The 23,587-nt window shown below is 45.2% G+C and overlaps 1 protein-coding gene across 1 annotated transcript in view; it reads left to right on the forward strand.

Moving 5' to 3' along the window:
* Nucleotides 1–12,873, forward strand: part of LOC140198066 (H-2 class II histocompatibility antigen, A-U alpha chain-like) — a 37,516-nt gene extending 24,643 nt beyond the window's left edge. The window contains exon 5 of the mRNA XM_072258933.1: nt 12,728–12,873. The gene's annotated coding sequence lies outside the window, so the exon portion shown is untranslated. The remainder of the gene's footprint in view (nt 1–12,727) is intronic.
* Nucleotides 12,874–23,587: the final 10,714 nt, after the last annotated feature.

Consider the following 23,587-nt stretch of genomic DNA (forward strand, 5'->3'; position numbering starts at 1 on the left):
ACACACACACACACAGAGTGCTGGAGGAACTCAGCAGGCCAGGTAGCATCTATGGAAAAGAGTACAGTCAATGTTTCGGGCCAAGACCCTTCAACAGGAGTCTGCTTTGTCTGTTTGTGTACAGGACACATCAGCAAGGATTGCAGGAAGCATAGTTCATACAGGGTATGCAGTGGCAAGCATCCCAGCATACTTCGTATTCACTCTGATGAAAAGGGTTTAGAATCCAAACAAGCTGTGAAAGAATCAGACGCAGCAGTGAGTAGTGCCCTGGTATCTAATGGCCTTGCAGGGGCTGGCAATCATGATTATAAACTTCCCATAGTTCCAGTACAAGTGAAGTCTAAAAAGGGTAATGAGACAGTGGCTACTTATGCTTTCCTAGATCAAGATAGTACAACAGTTTTCTCCACAGTGGACCTCATGACCAAGCTCAACCTCACAGGAAAAAGGACATGCATTCTTTTACAAAATGGGTCAAGAGAATGTAATGAGTAGCTACATTGTTTCAGGATTAGAAGTGGCTGGCTTAGATGGTGAAAGCTATTGTAAACTACCTGGAAAGTATACGTGTCCACAGAGGGAAAACTCCACGTAGGAGGGATCTCCAGGGATATTCTCACCTGAAACATGTCCATTTGCCAGAGATAGATTCAGAGATTGAGCTGCTGATAGGGACAAATGTGCATGAAGCATTGGAGCTGTTGCAAGTGATTCACAGTGTTAATAATGGACCTTATGCAATTAGAACAATGTTGGGCTGGACTGTGAGTGGAGACGATGGTGATAGGAAAGACTCTGCACAGCCTGAGCTGACAGTTAACACGATCTCAGCTTTGAACTTGGATAAGGTTTGCCAGTGGCATTTCAAGGCAGACTTCCCTGAATGCAGTCAAGATGAACAACTTGGTTCGTCAAGAGAAGATCACGTTCATGGAGCAAGTTGCAAATTCTGCAAAACTGGTGGATGGCCATTACCAGAAAAACGGTTAACATGCCAAATAACAATTAGATTGCAGAACAGTGTGCTCTAAATCTCAGAGGTTTAGGAAGGATTTGTCATTTCTCACTGACTACACAGATTTCATGAGGATGTAATCTCCAAAGGTTATGCCAAAAGAGTGTCAGCAGAGGATCTGGAACACAGTGATGGGAAAGTCTGGTATATTTCACATCATGGTGTTTACCACCCCAGAAAAGGAAAACTTCATGTTGTGTTTGACAGTGGAATGACTTTTCAGGGAATGCCACTTAATGCTCAGATTTTACAGGGACAAGATCTTACTAGCTCACTGATTGGGGTCATAGCCATATTCGGAAACTAACCAGTGGTGATCATGACTGATATTGGATCAAAGTTTCACCAGCAGAATATGCAGATCTACTGAGGTTTCTCTGGTGGCCTGATGGTGACCTCAGCCAAGATATGGTGTACTATAGACAGGAGATTGAATTTACATTGAGCTGTGCCAACTTTGCCCTGAAGAAATGCACAGAAGACAATGCAGAACAGTTCAGTTGTGAGACAGTGGGTAAGGTTTTGCATTGCTTCTGTGTTGATGACTGCCTTGTGTCAGTGTTCTCTGAGGAAGAAGTGATGTTTCTCTATCATGACCTGGTATCCATTTGTGCTAAAGGTAGCTTTCAACACACAAAGTAGATAGCAACAAACATACTTTGCTAGTTTAAGATCATGATCCAAGATCGATCACTCACTAGAAGGGGGATCCTCTCCACAGTTAGTTTCATCTATGATCCTTTAGGAATCTTGAGCTTGGAGGTGCTATCTGCTAAGAAGATCCTGTAAGGTCTATGTAAGAAAGAACTTGTCTGGGATGACATTATACCAACATCAGTTGCTCATGAGTGGACAAGCTGGCTGGAAGAACTCTGACGATTGGAAGATTTCAAAGTTGTTAAATATGTGAAGCTCCTGGATTTTGGTGAAGTTATTGCTGCAGTTACACCACTCTACATACACAAGTGAAGAAGGCAATGGAGGAGAGACCTGCCTATTGTTGCACAACATGTGCTCTCTGGTGCAAAGTGCCTTGTTCATGGGAAGTCTAGGATAGCTCCACTGAAGTCAGTTTTCATCCCCCATAAGGAGCTCACTGCTGCTACAATGGCAAGCTGTATGGACACATTGTGGAGGAAGGCACATACAGCTTCATGATTCAGTTTATGGACTGATAGTACCTGTGTACAGACGTATATCAAGAACGAAACTTCCAGGTTCTGAATCTTCATTAAAAAACAGAAATTTTTAAGGTTTCACAGGCATCTAAATGGAAGTATGTAAACACTTAAAGCAACCCAGCTGATGTGGCCTCTAGTGGGTTGAAGGTGAAAGCATCGCTGAAGAATGAAGCATGGGTGTCAGGGCCTCAATATCTTCTTCTGCCTGAAATCTCAGTTGTTCTGGAGAACTCCTGCCACATGATCCGGAAGTCAAGAGTAATGTTACAATCAACGCTGTGCAGATTGAAGAGGAGGTGGACCTGGTAATATGTATAATCTATTACTTCTCATCTAGGACCCATTTGAGGAAGACATTGGACTTGATTTTGAATTTAAGAACTTGCTCTTGTTTCTTAGTTGGAAGAGGAAGCAATTGAACATTGAACATTGCTCTTGCTCGGTTTGGCTTGGATGAGTGTAACAATGATATTTTTGGCGAGAGAGATTGAGGCGGCCAGTGGTCAGATCGCCGAGATTGTCTCTTGATGGAGGAGCTCAGAAAAGATGAAATAGAGATCAGTTGGTTTTGTCAAAGAGAGGGATTTGCTGATGAATTCTCAAGTTTTCAAAGGGGAGAAAGCGTGAAAATGAACAGCCATATTTTCAAGCTTAATCCCGTACTTGAAGGTAGTATCTTGGTGGACAGCTTAGTAGGATAGCTATGCCTGAAGAGTCTGTATATCTTGTTTAACTGGCAAAGGATCTTCATATCTCAGACATCATTCTGAGGCATGCATAGCAAGAGGTGGGACATGGTGGCCGTAACCACGTGTTGTCCCGGTTGCACCAAACTTACATGGTTCCTAGCATTAGAACAGCTATAAGAAGAATCCTGTCTGTGTGTTGTCTGTTGATAGATGAACACAGCTCCAGGATGCCAGCAGATGGCAGATCTACCTCTGGATGGACTCTCTCTTGACGGTCCTCCATTTACATGTGTAGGTGTGGGCTACATTGGAACTTTTGCAGTGAAGAGCAGAAGTACAGTGAAGAGGTATGGGGTAATATTTACCTGTCTAGCTATACGAGCTGTTCACATTGACGTGGCATCTTTTTTGGACACAGACTCCTTTGTTCATGCACTTCGATGCTTTACAGCAAGACAAGGACAGGTTTGTGAACTGTGCTCTGATAATGCAACAAACTTTGTTGGTGCTGAGCATAAATTGAGAGAAGCCATTGAGAAGTGGATCCATTCACAGATCGGTGTTGTCCTTCTCCAGAAAGTAATCAAGCAGATTTTTAACCTTCTGGTTGACTCACATCATGGAGGAACATGGGAGAGGTTGATCAGGTTTATGTCAAAGGTCCTCAATTCCACCATGCAAGTACAGAATCTTTTCAAAGAGGGTTTCCACACAGTCCTTTATGAAGTAGAGGCTATTATCAATGGTCATCCAATTACTAAGGCATCCTCTGATCCCTATGATTTGGAAGCATTAACACTCAACTATATGTTCCTTCTGAAGACCTCACCATCATTACCACTAGGGGAGTTCCAAAAGGAAGTCATCAATGCTTGTTGTAGGTGGAAGCAGGTCCAAAACATGTCAAACTGGTTTTTGAAATGGTGGGTCAAGAGTACTTAACATAGTTCCAGTACATCAAAGATGTTCAGGTATAAAGCACAATTTCCTCCCAGGAGATGTTGTGTTTATAGTTGATGACACAGTAACTTGCGACTTATGGATCTTAGGAAGAGTCATTCAAGTCTTCCCAGACAGAAGCTGATATGTTCACCAGCTGTCTGGACAGGTCTATAACCAATATCTGTCTGCTACAGGAGGCAGAAGTTTGATGAAATACAGTTCTAGAAGCTTCACTTCATATTGATTGGCTTCATGACTTTCACTTGAGTTACTGACTCAAGTCACTCTTACAGGGCTAAGTGCTGGTAACCTCTGGCCTAGATGATTGTTACATGGTTAGGCTTGAAGAAGAAAGCAGATACTTGCATAACAGTTAAGATGCCGTCCTTGAAGATTTCAGCTCCTATTTTTGTAGCATGTAGTTGTAATTATCATAGTGTAATAATTAGGAGCAGGGTTGTAGGAACCATGTATCTATTTTCTGTCTGTCTGTATTGTATTTTGTGTTGCATGGTTTTATTATGGGTTATGGTGATTTGTCATGTGGGTTGGGGCATGGTAGAAGCAAATGAGTATAACCATGTATTCACACTTTGTGTATTTAGTTTAAGTTAGAGAGAGAATTAGTAGGGTCATGGATTTATTTTGTTGATTGTTAACTTTGCTTATTTTACTATTGCTACACTAATTTTGGTAGTTTTTTATCTCTATATTAGATAGTTCATCTTTGCTGGTTTTTTAATAAAGGTTTGAATGTACTTTTTTCGATTTGGAACTCAGTTATTTGGAAGCATGTCATACAATGTTGATTCCCTCACTTAGTATCTCAGTTTTGGTATGTTTTCAAGTAATCACTGCACCTCCCACTGTCTGCCACCTGCTGCAAGGCACAGGTGTGGACAAGGTGAAGCTTTGCCGCTTCCCACATTCATTGATGGATGGAGACTTTGTGCTCCAGAGGACTGCTGGGTGAGGACCAGCAAGAATGAGCTGTTCAAGGGGATGGGACATTGGCGATGCAAAGAGGTAGAAATGGCGTGTAATAAAAGGCAATGTTACAAAAGTCATGGGGGATTTCAATATGCAGATAGACTGGGAAAATCAGGTTAGTGCTGGATCCGAAGAGAAGGAATTTATAGAATGGCTATGAAATGGCTTTTTAGCAACATACACAAAAAATGCCGGTGAACGCAGCAGGCCAGGCAGCATCTCTAGGAAGAGGTACAGTCGACGTTTCAGGCCGAGACCCTTCGTCAGGACTAACTGAAAGAAGAGATAGTAAGAGATTTGAAAGTGGGAGGGGGAGGGGGAGATCTGAAATGATAGGAGAAGACAGGAGGGGGAGGGATGGAGCTAAGAGCTGGAAAGTTGATTGGCAAAAGGGATACAAGGCTGGAGAAGGGAGAGGATTATGGCTGATGTTTCTATCCACGGCCTCCTCTACTGTCAGGATGAAGGCACACTCAGGTTGGAGGAACAACACCTTATATTCCGTCTGGGTAGCCTCCAACCTGATGGCATGAACATTGACTTCTCTAACTTCCGCTAATGCCCCACCTCCCCCTCGTACCCCATCCGTTATTTATCTATTTATTTATTTATTTTCATTCTCTCTCCCCCCCCCCACCTTTTTCTCTCTCTCTTTTTTTCTCCCTCTGACTCCTTGTCTGTTCTCCATCCTCTGGGCTCCCCTCCCCGCTTCTATCTTTCTCCCCGGGCTTCCCATCCCATGATCCTCTCCCTTCTCCAGCCTCATATTCCTTTTGCCAATCAACTTTCCAGTTCTTAGCTCCATCCCTCCCTCTCCTGTCTTCTTCCATCATTTCGGATCTCTCCCTCCCCCTCCCCCTTTCAAATCTCTGACTATCTCAACTGTACCTCTTCCTAGAGATGCTGCCTGGCCTGCTGTGTTCACCAGCATTATTTGTGTGTGTTGCTTGAATTTCCAGCTTCCGCAGATTTCCTCGAGATGGCTTTTTAGAGCAGCTTGTGGTTGAGCCTACAAGGGAAAAGGCAATTCTGGATTTGGTGTTGTATAATGAACTGGATTTCCTTAAGGAATTTAAAGTAAAGGAGGCAGTGATCCTAATGTGATAGAATTCACCCTGAAGTTTGAGAGGGAGAAGCTATCATCAGAAGTATCAGTATTACACTGGAGGAAAGGGAACCACAATGGCATAACAGAGGAGCTGGACAAAGTCAATTGAAAAGAGACACCAGTAGGGTTCAAATTCAGAAATCAGAAGTGCCAGGGAATTTCTCAGAGGTTAACTTGCAGGTTGATTCACTAGTAACGAAAGTAAATGAACTGGTAGCATTCATTTCAAAAGGACTAGAATATGAAGTCACGTATATAACGTTGAGGCTTTGGTCAGACCACAGTTACAGTATTGTGAGAAGTTTTGGATCTAAAAAAGAGATGTGTGAGCATTGCAGAGGGCCAAGAGGAAGTTTGCAAGAATGATCTCAGAAATGAAAAGGTTAATATATAGAAACATAGAAACATAGAAAATAGGTGCAGGAGTAGGCCATTCGGCCCTTCGAGCCTGCACCGCCATTTATTATGATCATGGCTGATTATCCAACTCAGAACACCGCTCCAGCCTTCCCTCCATACCCCCTGACCCCCGTAGCCACAAGGGCCATATCTAATTCCCTCTTAAATATAGCCAATGAACTGGCCTCAACTGTTTCCTGTGGCAGAGAATTCCACAGATTTACCACTCTCTGTGTGAAGAAGTTTTTCCTAATCTCGGTCCTAAAAGGCTTCCCCTCTATCCTCAAACTGTGACCCCTCGTTCTGGACTTCCCCAACATCGGGAACAATCTTCCTGCATCTAGCCTGTCCAATCCCTTTAGGATTTTATACGTTTCAATCAGATCCCCCCTCAATCTTCTAAATTCCAACGAGTACAAGCCCAGTTCATCCAGTCTTTCTTCATATGAAAGTCCTGCCATCCCAGGAATCAATCTGGTGAACCTTCTTTGTACTCCCTCTATGGCAAGGATGTCTTTCCTCAGATTAGGGGACCAAAACTGCACACAATACTCCAGGTGTGGTCTCACCAAGGCCTTGTACAACTGCAGTAGTACCTCCCTGCTCCTGTACTCGAATCCTCTCGCTATAAATGCCAGCATACCATTCACCTTTTTCACCGCCTGCTGTACCTGCATGCCCACTTTCAATGACTGGTGTATAATGACACCCAGGTCTCGTTGCACCTTCCCTTTTCCTAATCGGCCACCATTCAGATAATAATCTGTTTTCCTATTTTTGCCACCAAAGTGGATAACTTCACATTTATCCACATTAAATTGCATCTGCCATGAATTTGCCCACTCACCCAACCTATCCAAGTCACCCTGCATCCTCTTAGCATCCTCCTCACAGCTAACACTGCCACCCAGCTTCGTGTCATCCGCAAACTTGGAGATGCTGCATTTAATTCCCTCATCCAAGTCATTAATATATATTGTAAACAACTGGGGTCCCAGCACTGAGCCTTGCGGTACCCCACTAGTCACCGCCTGCCATTCTGAAAAGGTCCCGTTTATTCCCACTCTTTGCTTCCTGTCTGCTAACCAACTCTCCACCCACACCAATACCTTACCCCCAATACCGTGTGCTTCTCTTACTGGAGAGCAGGAGCCGAGTAGGTGGAGAAAGCAACACACAACAATGTTGCTGGTGAACGCAGCAGGCCAGGCAGCATCTCTAGGAAGAGGTACAGTCGACGTTTTGGGCTGAGACCCTTCGTCAGGACTAACTGAAGGAAGAGTTAGTAAGAGATTTGAAAGTGGGAGGGGGAGATCCAAAATGATAGGAGAAGACAGGAGGAGGAGGGATGGAGCCAAGAGCTGGACAGGTGATTGGCAAAAGGGATATGAGAGGATCATGGGACAGGAGACCCAGGGAGAAAGACAAAGGCGGGGGGGGGGGGAGAACCCAGAGGATGGGCAAGGGGTATAGTCAGAGGGACAGAGGGAGAAAAAGGAGAGTGAGAGAAAGAATGTGTATATAAAAATAAATAACGGATGGGGTACGAGGGGGAAGTGGGGCATTAGCGGAAGTTAGAGAAGTCAATGTTCATGCCATCAGGTTGGAGGCTACCCAGACGGAACATAAGATGTTGTTCCTCCAACCTGAGTGTGGCTTCATCTTTAATTAAACTCTGGCACTTCTTTGCCCATATCTGTAACTGATCTATAACTTGCTGTATTCTTTGATAGCTCTTTACACTGTCCACAACTCCACCAACCTTGGTACCACCTAATCTACCCATCTACATTTCCATCACAAATAACAGAGGTCCCAGCACCAGTTCTTTACACTTGTAAGAGTTACAGGGCCTGAAATGTCATTCCCCAGTACACGAATGTAAAGGAGAATAAATGGTTGTTACTCTGAATGCAATGCAGTATTTAAAACACAGAATAAGCATAAAAATCATAATAAATAAAAATATAAAGGCAAGCCTATAAAGCACAATTCACAAGTGTGGCTGTATATGCATAAGATTAGTTTATATGCATAGACTAATTATATGTACATAAAGTGACAATAGGTACAGGACTAAGTCCCCTTCTCCCACCGCCACTCCACAATCCCATGTCTCGCAGGTCCCACTGCCAGTTCCTGGGTCTATGGAGACTCCATCTTCCTCTCACCCCACCATCCCTGAACACCCCAAACCTCCCTTCTCCTCAGACACTACCAACCTCCAATCCCAGCTTTCATCCGTGCCAGGTTTTCACTATTCCCTCTGACCTTCCCCTCTCTGAAGCAGAACATTCTGTGCTTAGTAAGGGCCTCACCTTTGTCTCTCCGCGCCCACACCTCAGTGAGTTCTGCACCCGCCATGACGCTGAGCTCTTCTTCCACTGCCTCCATCTTCAAGCCTATTTCTTTGGCAAGGAATCTCCACTCTGCACCGATGACCCCTTATTCCGTCTTCAACCATTCTCCTCTTCCTAGACACCCAGCCCTGGTCTTCTGCCTGCTCTGGACTTTTTCGTTGCCAACTGCCAACTGCTATTAACCGTCTAGACTTCGACACAAGTCACTCCTTCCAACTTCACTCCTTCCGAACGTTCTGTTCTCCACTCCCTCCGCACTAACCCTAACCTCACCAACAAACCCGCAGATAAGGGAGGCGCTGTAGTAGTCTGGTGTACTGACCTCTATCTCGCTGAGGCTCAGCATCAATTCTGAGACACCTCCTCTTACTTACCCCTTGAACAGGACCCCACTAAGGAACACCAAGCCATTGTCTCCCACACCATCACCAACCTTATTGACTCTGGGGATCTCCCATCCACCGCCACCAACTTCATAGTTCCTGCAGCCCGCACCTCCTGTTTATACCTCCTACCCAAGATCCACAAACCCACTTGACAAGGTGGACCCATTGTTTCAGCTTGTAACAATAAACTCAAATGGGCATTCCTCAATTCTGTTTTATCCCACCTACATTTGTGACACCTCACACATTCTTGATCTTTTCAGTGATTTCAGGTTCCCTGGCCCCCTTCATCTTATTTTTACTATGGATGTCCAGTCCCTATACACCTGCATCCTCCACCAGGAAGGCCTTAAAGCTCTCTTTTTTTCTGGACACCAGGCCTAACCAGTTCCCCTCCACCACCACTCTCTTCCATCTAGTGGAACTTGTCCTCACTCTCAATAATTTCTCCTTTGGCTCTTCCCACTTCCTTCAAACAAAAGAGGTAGCCATGGGCACTTGCATGGGTCTCAGCAATGCCTGGTTGTTTGTCGGCTGTGTGGAACAGTCTATGTTCCAAGTCTACACTGGTGGCCGTCCCCCACTTTTCCTATGCTACATTAACGCTTCCTGCACCCATGCCGAGCTCATCGACTTCATCCGCTTTGCCTCCAACTTCCAACCAGCCCTCAAATTTACCTGGTCTGTTTCTGACACCTCCATCCCCTTTTGCGATCTCTCTTTCTCTATCTCTGGAGACAGTTTATCCAATTTGGGTAGCCTCCAACCTGATTGGATGAACATCGATTTCTCAAACTTCTGGTAATGCCCCTCACCCCCCTCTCCTTCACCATTCCCCATAGTTTTAGCAAGAGGAACTCTCCTAGGTAGCAGCAGGGTATATGAAGACAGAGTAGGACAGTCACTGTGTCTATGTAGGTCTGAGGTGTGGAGTGTAAGCATTGCATGGGGGGAATGAAGGGTGCTGAAGGGCTGTGAAGTGGAGTGATGTAGATGTAGATGTAGTAGTGGTGGTGGCAGGGTGGGTTAATAGGTGGAGGTATTGATCTGCCTGTGGAGAAGGGACTGTTTTTCAGTCTAGTGTTCCCTGCATGACTGCTAGCCTCTTCTCTGATGGGAGAGGGACAAACAGTCCATAACTACGGTGGGTGGGATCCTTCATGATATTGCTGGCCTTTTCCCAGCACCATTCTCTATATATGTCCTTGATGATGGGTAGGCTGGTGCCAGTGATGTATTGGGCAGTTTCAGTTACCCATCATAGAGCCTTCCTGTCTGCTGCAGTACAGTTTCCATATCACACGGTGATGGAACATGTTAGCATGTTCTCAACTTTGCATCTGTAGAAGGTCTTGAGTGTTGATGTGCGTAGTTATGCTCTCTTCTGCATCTTTAGAAAATACAGGCATTTGTGAACTTTCCTGACTGTACAGGAAGTGTTCTTGGACGATGAGAGATGATTCAAGATGTGCACTCCCAGGAGATTGAAACCGCTTGCAATTTCCACCACTGTGCCACTGATATGAAGAGGGATGTGAGTGGTGCAGATTTTCCTGAAGTCCATAACCATCTCCTTTGTCTTGTTGGCATTGAGGAAAAAGTTATTTGCCTGAAACCAGGTTTAGAGCTTCTACCTCCTCTCTACAAGGCCATCTCAACGTTAAGGTACCGGTGACCCCTATTTCCATCCAGGAGGTCAGTGTGGACATGGTGGAGGATTACAAATACCTGGGGATACGAATTGACAATAAACTGGACTGGTCAAGGAACACTGAGGCTGTCTACAAGAAGGGTCAGGGCCGTCTCTATTTCCTGAGGAGACTGAGGTCCTTTAACATCTGCTGGACGATGCTGAGGATGTTCTATGAGTCTGTGGTGGCCAGTGCTATCATGTTTGCTGTTGTGTGCTGGGGCAGCAGGCTGAGGGTAGCAGACACCAACAGAATCAACAAACTCATTTGTAAGGCCAGTGATATTGTGGGGATGGAACTGGACTCTCTGACGGTGGTGTCTGAAAAGAGGATGCTGTCCAAGTTGCATGCCATCTTGGTCAATGTCTCCCATCCACTACATAATGTACTGGGTGGGCACAGGAGTACATTCAGCCAGAGACTCATTCCACTGAGATGCAACACAGAGCATCATAGGAAGTCATTCCTGCCTGTGGCTATCAAACTTTAAAACTCCTCCCTTGGAGGGTCAGACACCCTGAGCCAATAGGCTGGTCCTGGACTTATTTCATAATTTACTGGCATAATTTACATATTACTATTTAACTATTTATGGTTCTATTACTATTTATTATTTATGGTGCAACTGTAACGAAAACCAATTTCCCCCGGGATCAATAAAGTATGACTATGACTATGACTATAATATTGTTGGTGATGAGCCTCATCACTGTCATGTCATTGGTGAACCTGACAATGGGATTGCTCGGGGTGGCTGTGTAGTCTTGCATAAGCTCAGCACACAGCCCTCTAAGAGGCAATAATTCACAAAAGCCCACTACCATCACCCTCGGTCTCCTATTGCCAAGTCAAGTTTGGATCCAATTTGCCCCTTTGCTCTGCATTCCATGGGCCCTAGCCTTCTGGACCAGTGTCCTATGGGGGACCTTGTCAAGTACCATACACTGCATCCACCACGGTCACTGCACTGTCCTTATCAATAAATTTTGTTATCTCCTCAATGAATACAATCAGAATGATTTGCCTTTGACCAGGATCAGGAACCAGGATCCCCCAGTGACTGCCCATGTTAACTTCATTTCCCATTCCAATTCCAACATGTCAATCCATGGCCTCCTCTACTGTTGTGATGAGGCAACACTCAGGTTGGAGGAACAAATCCTTATATTCTGTCTGGGTTGTCTCCAACCTGATGGCATGAACATCAATTTCTCGAACTTCCGGTAATGACCCTCCCCTCTCCTTCACCATTCCCCATTCCCTTTTCCCTCTCTCACCTTATCTCCTTGCCTGCCCATAGCCTCCTTCTGTTTCTCCTCCCCCTTTTTTTCTTCCATGGCCTTCTGTCCTCTCCTATCAGATTTCCCCATCTCCAGCCTTTTATCTCTTTCACCAATCAACTTCCCAGCTCTTTACTTCACCCCTCTCCTAGTTTAACCTATTACCCTGTGTTTCACCCTCCCCTCCCCCCAACTTTTAACTCTGACTCTTCATCTGTTTTTTCTCCAGTCCTACTGAAGGATCTTGGCCCGAAAAGGTCAACTGTACTCTTTCCCTTGGATGCTGCCTAACCTGCTGAGTTCCTCCAGCATTTTGTGTGTGTTGCCAGGATCATTCAACCTCTTGTTATGATTAATACTCCCTAATCCAGCCAACCAGTTTGTGAAACTCTTCTATACCCTCTTTAAAGTCTTCACGTCCTTCTGTAATGTAGTGACCAGAATTGCACACAATACTCATGCTAAATTGTCTCCTCTGTTCCATGTTTGTGTCAAGCCTCCTCTATGTTTTCCGACATCATGATAATGAATAAATCTGCTGACAGCAGCTTGCAATGAGTTGCCAGGTTCTAGTATGATCTTGAGGCCCAACAACATCCTCTTGATATCAGTATGAATTAGGCTCCCGATGTAAATTATCCTCTGTGAGATATGTCCTTATTAACCTCTCTTTCTTCCTCCAGATTAACAGTCCAGGGCCCGCCCAGCGTCTGCCTCCACCTAGCGGTTCATCTCAGCCCACTTGTGAGACTAGCATTTACTCCACGAATCCAACGGGTACAACCCAACTGAAGCCATTCCTGCAGCAATAAATACTTGACTTCAGTAACCTGTGTCTGTTCGTCTGTTTGTTGTACCGCGTTGTTTAATCCCGGGTCAGTGATAGGCGATCGTTCCCCAAGCAGGGTCCCAGTTGATGGCTCCAGAGTTGGACAGAGAATAAGGGGACCCGGGGGGTGGGGAATGGTTTGTGTGACCCTAACACATCCTCAGAATAGAGGGGTGTCCTTTTAGAACGGAGATGAGGAGGAATATCTTTAGCCAGAGAGCGGCGAGTCTGTGGAACCTGATGAAGATTCTCAGCCATAGAAGGATCCCATAAAAGGGATCTTTTTGCATAGATGCTGCCTGGCTTATTGAGTTCCTCCAAAATGTGTGTGTTGCTTGGATTTCTAGCATCTGCAGTTTTTCCCTTGTTTGGAATCTGTGGAATTCTTTGCTACAGGCAGCTGTAGAGACCACGTCTTTATGTATATTTAAGACAGTGCTTGAAAGATTCTTGATTGGTCATGGCATGAAGCTATATGGGGAGAAGGCAGAAGATTGGGACTGAGGAAATTCGGATCAGCTGTGATGAAATAATGGAACAGACTCAATGGGCCAATTGCCTAATTCTGCTCCAGAATAGCCTAATTCTGTTTATGGACTTATGATCTAATATCTCCTGCCTAGAAACGGAAGTGTGTTCAGCCGCTTCCCGCCCACCAGTGGACACAATGTCCGCAGTTGGAAGCCGAAGCTTTAACTCACATATCGCGACCTTCAATTCACGCCAGTTCGAGGGCTGTGACTGAGCGGGTCCTGACTCACACCGAGATCGCAATTAGAGAGTTTATACCGGGATAATTGTTCTCCTGTTGTCTGAAACAATTACACCGGGGGAAGTAAACCCCTCTCGGCGAAACAACGTTGGGACTGCAACGTGGGGGCGGGGGTGTAGACATCTTGGCGTCGCAGCTGAACAGTGGGTGCAGGGTATATGGCCAGGCAGTTTCTTACACTAGATCACTGCCCGGAGTTAAATCTGACCAGCCCAGATCCCCAACGTGCCTGTCCTGCATAAACCGACCTCGTTCCATTTTTCTGTCAGTCACGATCCTCGTCCTCTTATCAACGTTTCCTTACTGAAAAAGTGTATTTCCAGTGTGCCAACACTACAACAGAAACACTATAAACTATAATAATAACTAACACCAAATTAAAATATTCCCATCATCCAGGGTACCATTTATACCTTTTCGGTGCCCAACTGTCCCGGAACACCTCCATGGTTGCCGTCGATATGACGTGTTCTTTCTCCAGCTATAGATGGGTGCAAGTGTATTCCCTGGAAAATTGCCCGTCAGTTTGGGCGGTCCCCTTCGGTACATACCTCCAGGACCCACAGATTGCTAATTTGGCCATCCCCAGGAGCAAGTTTACCAGGACATCCTCCTCTTGTTCCGCCCCTTCTAGACTGGATGACAAATATAAAGAAGGTGGGGCTAAAATGCAATGAGAAGGCTAAGTGCACCTGAAGATAGGCAAATAGGGGTCGCAGCCTCGCCACTCCGTGTACAAGCTTATAAAATTATTACAGAGCTCCACTCTGTGTAGCAGCCTCCACTCCAGGACTCCAATGTACAAGGGAAGGACACCAGAATATCCACTGGGAACTCACTCACTCCCAGGTGAAAATACTGAAAGTATTTATGGTATGTATGGACTGTGAAGGGGGGGAAGTGGGCAAAGAAATGAAGGGTACGAAGTGGTAACCCCTATAGGTATTTCCTAACTGCACCTTGGAATGGCATTGTGGGTGTTGATGAGATATGGCTCAAGTTGTGTGGTACCAGCTCTGAAGTAAGATTTCGGGGCCTGGGTCCGATAAGTAATTCTGACTCAGCGGAATTGCTCCACACGTCTGATCCGAACCAATACCCGATGAGGTTGGTTGTTCCGTCAGCCAGGTCCCAGCGAGGCAACCATGTTTTCAGTAGACCCCAATATGCTACAAAAACCCTATGGACAACTGCACTATCCATAGGGTTGCCATGAGTCGACCAACGGAATCTCGACGGCACTCAACAACAAGTAGACAGTAGGCAACCCCTGCAGATCATGAAGGCAGCCACCCCTCCAGAGTACTTCATCAGCATGTGCCACCTAGGAGGGTGCTCGGTGTATAGAGGAATTTCTACAAGGTTCTGAAGCAGAGATATCATAAGATCATAAGACATAGGAACAGAATTAGACCATTCAGCCCATCGAGTTTGTTCTGGCATTCCTTCATGACTGATTTATTATCCCTCTCAACTCCATTCTCCTGCCTTCATCTTTGATGTCCTGACTAATGAAGAACCTTTCCACCTCTGTTGTAAATATATCCAATGACTTGACCTCCATAACCTTCTGTGGCAATGAATTTCACTGATTCACCATCCTCTGGCTAAAGAAATTCCTCCTCATCTCCATCCTAAAGGGATATTCTTGTATTGTGAGGCTGTGTCCGCTGGTCTTAGAGTGCCCCAGTACAGGAAACAACTCACATCAAAGTTGCTGGTGAACGCAGCAGGCCAGGCAGCATCTGTAGGAAGAGGTGCAGTCGACGTTTCAGGCCGAGACCCTTCGTCAGGACTAACTGAAGGAAACAACTTCTCAACATCCAATCTGTGTAAGCCTTTCAATATTTGATAGGTTTCAATGAGACTCCCTCCCCTCACCCCCATTCTTCTAAACTCCAGTAAGTACAGGCTCAGACCTATCAAATGCTCCTCATACATTAACCCTTTCATTCCTGGAATCATTCTTATAAACATCCTCTGAATGGTGCACATCTTTTCTTAGATAAGGGGCCTAAAACAGCTCATAATACTCCAAGTGCTGCCCAACCATTGCCTTATAAAGAATCAGCAATATGTCATTGCATTTATATTCTAGCCCTCTTGAAATGAATGCTAACATTGCATTTGCCATCCTTACCACCAACTCAACATGCAAGTTAACCTTTAGAGAATCCTGTACAAGGACTCCCAAGTCCCTTTGCACCTCTGATTTTTAAAATTTTCTCCCCATTTAGAAAATAGTCTACATTTTTATTCCTTCTATCAAAGTACAGCACCATACACTTCCCTACATTATATTCCATCTGCCACTTCCGTGCCCATTCACCTAATCTGTTTAAATCCTTCTGCAGACTCCCTGCTTTTTCAAAACTACCTGCCCTTCTATTATTATGGCTGCTTCTTTCCCCTCATACTCACTCTTCTACCTTCTCTCTGTAAGTATCAACTTCTTTACCAATAAGTACCTATCAATCTCTGCCATGAATACCTCAAGTCTCCGTGGGAGGAAATTCCACAGATTCACAATCATCTGGATGATAAATTTCTTCATCATCTCAGTTCTAAGGGGACAGTCCTTTATTCTGAAACAGTATCCTCAAATACTAAGCTGTCCTAATAAATCTCTATGGCCAGCCTCTCCAGGTCTTTCAGTATCTGGCAGATCTGAATGAGTTTCCACTATCCCTGCGCACCACCCCACCCCACCACCATTCTTCTGAACATCATTGAGTGCAGGCCGAGAGACATCAAATGCTCCTCATAGTCCTCACGTGCTAAGTTTTTCATCCTTGGGATCATTCTTGCAAACTTCCCCTGGACCCTCTCCACGGCCAGCACATCTTTCTTTAGATATGGGGCCCAAAATATCACAGTATTCCAAATGAGGCCCGATGAATACTTTATAAACCTCAGTCGTACATCCTTGCTTTTATATTCTTGTCCACTCAAAATGTATGCTAACATTGTATTCGCCTTCCTTACTATTGAATCTACCTGCAAGTTAATCTTGATGGAATCTTGAACTAGGACTCCCAAGTCCTTCTGCACCTCTGTTTTCTGAATGCTCTCCCAATTAAAAAAAAATACACCTTTAGTTTTCCTACCAAAGTGTACAAATCCACACTTCCCTACTCTGCATTTCATCTGCCAAAATTGTACCGACTCTCCCAACCTGTCCAAGTTTTCTGCCTCTGTAATGTTACCTGCCTCTCTACCTATCTTTGTATCATCTGCAAACTTGGTCACAATGGCATCACTTCCTTTATAAACATTATTAATGAATAAAAGTGATGGTCCCAAAACTGACCCTTGTGGAACAACATCCTGAAAGGGACCCTTTTATTTCCTCTCTCTGCTCTTTGCTAATCAGCCAATCTTCTATCCATGCACTAGCACCTTGCCTCTAACACCATGGGCTCTCCTTCAGCAGCCTTTAGTGGAGCACTTTGTCAAAGACCTTCTAAAAATCCAAGTATGTAACATCCAACAACTCCCACAAGAAGCTGGGTGAATTTAGCAAGCAGTCAGCACCTATGGGGAGAAATAAACTTTCATACTGGAAAGGAAGGAGGCAGAAACCAGAATAAAATGTTGGGGGAAGGGGAACAGCATAAGCTAGCAGGAAATAGGTGAGGGGGAGAAGGCACAAGGGTGGGTAAGGGGGTTAAAAGGGAATGATGGGAGGTGATAGGTGGAAGAGGCAAAGGGCTGAAGAAGAAGGAATCTGAAAGTGAAGGCAGCTGATGGGCAGATCTTGAGGGCAGGAGAGGGGAAGAGAAGACGGTTCACATGAAAGGGGAGAAACAAAAGGGGGGAATTGAAAACCTTGGTGAGTGGTTACCAGAAGTTGGAGAAATCAGTGTTAATCCTATTGGACCATCAGACACATCTTCACCTCCCATACCCTCTCCGTGATTCCCTCTCCACTCAGCCCTCCCACCAATCTCCCTTCAGGAATTTATCCCTGCAACTATGCTATGTATTACACCTGCCCCTATTCCTCCTCCTTCACCACCATTCGAGGCCCTAAACAGACCTTCTGGGTGAGGGAACACTCACCTGTGAGTCTATCGGGATCATTTCCTGCATCTGGTGCTCTAGTGCAGCCTCCTCTACATTAGTGAGGTCCAACATAGATTGGGGGACTGCTTTGTCAAAAACCTTTGCTCCATCTGCAGCAACAGGCAGGATCTCCTGGTAGCTACCATTTTCAATTCTGCTTCCCACTTGAAAAATGGCATTATACCCATCCATGGCATATACTGCCATGCTGAGGCCAGATGCAGGTTGGAGGAGTAACTCCACATATTCTGTCTTGGTCCCTCTGGTATCTCTGGCAACTTAATGTACAAATTTCAGCTTCTCATAGACTGTGTAAGGGAACCGGAACTGGAGTGGGATGAACTGCAGATCATTCAGGAGGCTGTGGAGTTAACTGAGAGATGATACAATTCTGAGATTAAATTTCTTGCCGGCAATCACAGTAAATACAAGAAACACAATAGAATCAATGAAAGACCACACCTAACAGGCCAACAACCAATAAACTGCGCAAATACAAAAAGAAAGGGACAGAGATAAAAAATACCAATAATATATAAATAAACAAGTATCAATAACATGAGACAAAGCCTTTTAAAGTGAATCAAGTTCAGTGGTGGGGTGAGTGAAATTACCCTCTCTAGTTCAAAAGCCTGTTGGTTGAGGGGTAGTAACTGTTCCTAAACCTGGTGGTGTGAGTCCTGGGGCTCCTGTACCCTCTTCCTGTTGGCAGCAGTGAGAAGAAGATATGGCCTGAATGGTGGGCGTCTCTGTTGATGGATGCTTAGTTGCATCTAAGGTGCAGGACATGGGTAACTGGGTGACTGTTGGGAGAAGGAAGGGGGATAACTGCCAGTAGAGCGTATCCTATGACTGTTTCCCTCAGTAACAATTACACTGCTCTGGATATTGTTGGGGGTGGGGTGTACATCCTAGCAGAGGTAAGGCTCCGCGGTCAGGTCTCTGACACTAAGCCTGGTTCTGTGATTCAGAAGGGATGGAGAGGGGGAAGAAGAGGTGAGCAGTAATGAAAAGGAAGCAGAGTTGCAGGAGGGATGGGAACCAGAGTGCCAGGGCAGATAGTGGAGTGGTTGCGGGAAAAGATGTTGTTGAGCCTACATACAAAGACAGGAATTGAAAGGTTGAGCATGGGGGAGGGGAGGAATATTGTTCTGAGTGGCATCTATTTCAATGGAGGAGAATTGTAGGGGTGGCAGATGAGCTTAAATCATCTGAATTTTCATGTCAACACATGAAATTTTGACATCTTAGCTATTAGTGAGAGTTTGTTGCAAAAACAATAAACTGTGCAAATACAAAAAGAGAGAAAGGAAAGCCTGACAGCTCAATGTTCTGGGATTTAGTTGAGTTAGATGTGATAGGGGGTGAGGTATTAAATGAGGAGGGGTAGCATTACTAGCCAGGGAAAATGTCACAGCAAAACTCAATCAGGCCGGATAGGAAGGCTCCTCTACTGAGGCTGTATGGGTGGAACTGAGGACCATGTTAATAGAATTATCTGACAGACCACCCAACAATCAGTCAATTTAGAGGAAGAAACTTGTAGTGAGATAGCGGACAGTTGCAAGTAAACTAAAGTTGTGAAATAGGTGATTTTAACTTTCCATATATTGACTGGGACTCCCATACTGTAAAAGGGCTGGATGGGATAGAGTTTATCAAATGTGTTTGAGAAACTTTGCTTAACCAGTTCACCCAGTTAAGGAGAGTGCAATACTGGATCTACTATTAGGGAATGAGACAGGACAGGTAACAGAAGTTTGTGTAGGGGAACACTTTACATCCAGTGATATTAATGCCATTAGTTTCAAAATAATTGTGGAGAAAGATAGGTCTGGTCCTGGGGCTGAGATTCTAAATAGGAAAAAGCCCTGTTCTGATGGCATCAGGAAGTACCTGGCAAGTGTGAAATGGGATAGGTTGCTTTCAGGGAAAAGAATGCTTGGTAAGTGAGAGGCATTCAAAAGTGATCCTGGATGATAATATGGTAAACTGGGTGAAAAAAAATTGAGGATGACACCAAGATTGTGGGTGTAGTGGAAAGTGAGGAAGGCTGTCAAAGCATGCAGTGGGGTCTGGACCAGATGGAAAAATGACAGATGGAATTTAATGCAGACAAATGTGAAGTATTGCACTTTGGGAGGACAGATCGGAATAGACTAACACAATGAATACTAGGACACTGAGGAGTATGGTAGGTCAGAGGGATCTGGGAACACAGATTTATAATTCCTTGAAAGTGGCATCATAGGTAGATAACTTTATGAAGAGCACTTCTCGCATATTGCCCTTCATAAATCAAAGTATGAGTACAGAAAATGGGATGTTATGTTGAAGTTGTATAAGATATTGATGAGATCAAATTTGGAGAATTGTGTACCTACATGAAATATATCAATAATATTCAAAGAGTACAGAGAAAATTTAGATGGATGTATTTGGAACTTATGGACCTCTGCTACAAGAAAAGGTGGAATAAGTTAGGACTTTATTCCATGGAATGTAGATGAATGAGATGAGATTTGATAGATGAATACCAAATTATATAAAAATGAAGGGTATTGGTAAGGTAAATACAAGCAGCATTTCCCCCACAGAGGTTTAGTGTGACCGTAACCAGAAGTTACAGGTTATGGGGATCCTGAAGGGGAACTTCTTCACTCAGAGGGTGGTATGAATGTGGAATAAGCCGCCAGTGAAAGTAGTGAATGCAGGTTTGGTCGAAACATTTAAGAGAAGTTTCAAAAAGTACATGGATGGGAGGAGTATGGAGGGCTATGGTCCAGGTGCAGGCTTATGGGATTAGGGAAAATAGTATGGCATGGTTAGTGTGATATGGGCTAGATGGACTAAAACTCTATGGAAGTCTCAATCCTGTAGCACTGATATTGATTTTTCTAACGTACAGTAATCATTCCCATCAGTTTTCTATTTCCCCCTTTAACTTGTCTGTGGCAACCCTTCCCTTTCCAATCCCCTGCCCTCATGACCTGTCCATCACCTCTCTCTGGTTCCACTCACCCTTCCCTTTATTCCACTGTCCTCTCCTATCAGATTCTTTCTTCTTCAGACCTACTACTCTTTCATCTATCAGCTCCAAGTTTCTCACCCCTTTCTACCCTGACTCCACCCGGCCATCTTGCCCCTCACCTGGACTTACCTATTACCTGCCAGCTTGTGCTCCTCCCTTTCTACCTATTTTTTATGTCTTCTGTGCTCTTCCTTTCCATCCCTGACTAAGGGTCTCAGCCTGAATTGTCAATTGTTTATTTCCCTCCGCAGATGCTGCCTGAACTGTCAAGCTGTTCCCCCATTTATTTATTGAGATACAGCATAGAATAGCCCCTTCCAGCCCTTTGAGCCATGCCGTCCAGAAAATCTTCCGAGTTAATCCTTGTCTAATCAATGGGCCAATTTACAATGACCAATTAACCTACCAACTGGTACATCTTCGGAATGTGGGAGGAAACTTGAGCACCTGGAGGAAACCCATGCAGTCATGGGGAAAATTTACAAACTCCTTCTAGGTAGTGGTGGGATTTGAACCTGGGTCGCTGGTACTGTACAGTGTTGTGCTAGTCATTACACTAACATGCCACCCCAGATTTTCAGTGTGTTGCTCCAGTTTTCCAGCATTACCTCTTCATTGACCAGGCTCTGACCCTGGACGAACTGACAGGCTCCATCCATTCCTTTGGGTCGAGTAAGACTCCTGGAAGTGACAGCTTACCGACTGGGTTGTATTCGGCTCTGTGGAACTGGATGGGCCCAGACCTACTGGAAGTGTACTTCTGTATGCTTCTAGCGGCAGCATGTCAGAATCCATGAGGAAGGGCATCATCATCTTTATCTACAAGCAGAAGGAGGAAAAGGAGGACATTAGGAATTGAAGGCCCATATCACTCCTTAACGTCAACTACAAGATCCTGTCCAAGGCTATCGCCAACAGGGTCAGGTCTGCTCTGGGACAGGTGATCCACCTGAACCAAACCTGCGCTCTACCGGGCAGGAAGATCTCAGACAGCCTCGCGCTGCTGAGGGACACCATCGCCTACGTGCAGGACAGGGGGGTGGACGCCTGCCTGGTCAGCTTGGACCAGGAGAAAGCCTTCACCAGGATATCGCACACGTACATGGCGGACGTGCTCTCCAAAATGGGATTTGGGGAGGGAATCCGGAATTGGATCAGACTGCTCTACACAGACATCTGTAGTGCAGTTCAGGTCAACGGGTGGGAAACAGACAGCTTCCCCATCAGGTCTGGAGTCAGGCAGGGCTGTCCCCTCTCCCCTATCCTGTTTGTGTGCTGCATTGAACTGTTTGCCGAAGCCATCAGGAAGGATGAGGACATAAGAGGGGTGATGCTGCCAGGCAGTGGAGGGACCCAATTGAAAACCTCCCCGTACATGGACAATGTCACCATCTTCTGCTCTGATCCGAGGTCAGTTCGCAGATTGATTGGCATCTGCGACCAGTTTGAGCTGCCGTCAAGGGCCAGGGTCAACCGCACGAAGAGCGAAGCCATGCTCTTCGGCAACTGGCCCGACTGATCCAGTGTCCCCTTCACCATCAGGTCTGACCACATGAAGGTGTTGGGGATCTGGTTTGGAGGGGCTAAGGCATGCAATAAGAACTGGCAGGAGCGGACTGCCAAGGTGAAACAAAAACTGGGACCATGGGGAGGGCGCTCCCTGTCGATAACAGGCAAGAACCTGGTCATCAGGTGTGAGGTGCTCTCAGGGCTACTATACTTGGCGCAGGTGTGGCCTGTCCCCCCACTCCTACAGCTCGGAAGTCACCTCACAAATAAATAATTTTATTTTGAATAAAGTACATTTTGTTAAAAAAATAACCTGTTTGTTACTTTCTCAAAACATTTGTCAGGTAAGATCTTCCTTTAGTAGGCTGTGGACCAAATGCTGACAAACGAGACTAGCTCAGGAAGGAATCATTGTCAGCTTGGATGAGCTGGGCCACAGGCCCTGTTTCTGTGTGGTATTACTCTGAAAAGCTGAGGAGTAGCACCTTGAAATACTTGAACAGGGTTGCAACTCTATGAGCATCTGCTTGACAACTAACAACACTGAACTACATTTAGGTACGATCATCAGTTTACTAATACTAATCTTACATAGAAACATAGAAAATAGGTGCAGGAGTAGGCTATTCGGCCCTATAAGCTTGCACCGCCATTCAGTACGATCATGGCTGATCATCCATCTCAGAACCCTGTACCTGCCTTCCCTCCATACCCCCTGATCCCTTTAGCCACAAGGGCCATATTTAACTTCCTCTTAAATATAGCCAATGAACTGGCCTCAACTGTTTCCTGTGGCAGAGAATTCCACAGATTCACCACTCTCCGTGTGAAGAAGTTTTTCCTCATCTCGATCCTAAAAGGCTCCCCCTTTATCCTCAAGCTGTGATCCCTTGCTCTGAACTTCCCCAACATTGGGAACAATCTTCCTACATCTAGCCTGTCCAACCCCTTTAGAATTTTATACGTTTCAATAAGATCCCCCCTCAATCTTCTAAATTCCAGAGAGTATAAGCCTAACCGATCCAGTCTTTCATCATATGAAAGTCCTGCCATCCCAGGAATCAATCTGGTGAAGCTTCTTTGTACTCCCTCTATGGCAAGAATGTCTTTCCTCAGACTAGGGGACAAAACTGCACACAATACTCTAGGTGTGGTCTCACCAAGGCCTTGTACAACTGCAGTAGTACCTCCCTGCTCCTGTACTCAAATCCTCTTGTTATGAATGCCAGCATACCATTCGCCTTTTTCACCGCCTGCTGTACCTGCATGCCCACTTTCAATGACTGGTGTACAATGACAGCCAGGTCTCGTTGCACCTCCCCTTTTCCTAATCGGCC

This window comes from Mobula birostris, chromosome 5 (genome assembly GCF_030028105.1).
Source record: "Mobula birostris isolate sMobBir1 chromosome 5, sMobBir1.hap1, whole genome shotgun sequence".
Classification (NCBI taxonomy): Eukaryota; Metazoa; Chordata; class Chondrichthyes; order Myliobatiformes; family Myliobatidae; genus Mobula; species Mobula birostris.